The 1,276-nt window shown below is 41.0% G+C and overlaps 1 non-coding gene across 1 annotated transcript; it reads right to left on the bottom strand.

The window, feature by feature from the left end:
• Positions 1-349: 349 nt before the first annotated feature.
• Positions 350-460, bottom strand: trnal-caa (transfer RNA leucine (anticodon CAA)). The gene is made up of 2 exons: positions 423-460; positions 350-395 (listed from the first exon to the last, which is right to left on the bottom strand). It is a non-coding gene; the product is annotated as a tRNA-Leu (tRNA).
• Between the last annotated feature and the right edge of the window lie 816 nt (positions 461-1,276).

The raw sequence follows: 1,276 nt of genomic DNA, 5'->3' as shown, positions 1-1,276 counted from the left end.
GCTGCATTCCGTAGGGCTACAGGCTGATTTCACAATGCCACATTTAATGAAATACAGGGGAAACCGCAAGGAAAACAATATGTTTTAATACATCTTCTTCTGGATTTATATTTCGGTCTTTCACCTTTGAATGCATACCTTGACCGTAAATCTTTACTCGATTACAGGCACCCCAAACAGTTCTTAAGGGAGAAATCGAAGCCTATTTGACTTTCTGCTAATCACATTGAAGTGTTCACGAAGCATTTCCCTGCCCATCATGTGCCCGCAAGCCTGTTTCTCCGTTTTCTTCTTTCTGTCGTTGTCAGCGAGCACAAGAAGACAGGAAAAATGCAAGAGAGGGAAAAGCTGTCAGGAGTGGGATTTGAACCCACGCCTCTATTCAGAAACCAGAACACCCAAGCAATGGAAAGACAGGAGTCCTTGAGTCTGGCGCCTTAGACCACTCGGCCATCCTGACGAGTTGCGTAAGTTGGTGTGTTAAAAGCACCAGTAGTTCACAAAACTGAGAAATGCTTTGCTGGAGAAGCGCCACGTTGCCTAATGTTGCCTAAACGGATCGCGGAAATCAAATATTCGGATCGATTTAGAGTGTGCTTTACAGCCTTTGTGTAATATTTTAAATTGTTTTTAAAAAGTGTGTACTGTGTACTACGTTTAGGACTAGTTAGTGTGGTAGAATATGGAGATCATCTCCAGCTCTGAGCTCAACTGCAACAACAAGTCGTGCTGAACAAAGTCAGAGTTCAGCTGAACCTTTGCTCAGTGTGGTGCTCAGGACTCAGGAGTATTGTTGTGGTTCTAATTAGCACGAACTGCAGGGGCTCTGAATCAGACCATTTCAATTTATCTGTTCAGTAAGTTAAAATGCAGGACATGTTAAAATCAGATTATCACTGTGTCTCTGTCCCGTTTGTATATAACCGAATGTTTAAAAGATACCAGTAAGGACACACAACTACTAATGCGGTACTTATTGGAAATAGTCCCAAAACAAGTACGTCCGGCAGCTGGTAGACTCCTGTAATAATTTTGCAGTGACACTTTGAAGATTTACGCTCTATTTAAATATTAATTTACTAAATTTCAGTTCTCTTTTCTCACACTCCCTGGCATAACTGAACTCTCACTCTCGCATACTAAAGGCTTTACATGCATTAGCTGTGATACAGATTCTAATAAAGACAGAATGAAACTGTTTGTTTTGTGTCTCATGGTGATCCTCTTCTCGATCCAAATTAAATGTTTAATATGATCCCTCGAGAAAGAAAAAGGA

Source organism: Lepisosteus platostomus, chromosome 5, assembly GCF_059453375.1.
Source record: "Lepisosteus platostomus isolate fLepPlt1 chromosome 5, fLepPlt1.hap1, whole genome shotgun sequence".
NCBI lineage: Eukaryota > Metazoa > Chordata > Actinopteri > Semionotiformes > Lepisosteidae > Lepisosteus > Lepisosteus platostomus.
The sequence above is the reverse complement of the archived record's forward strand: the minus strand, read 5'-3'. Positions and strand labels throughout refer to the sequence as shown.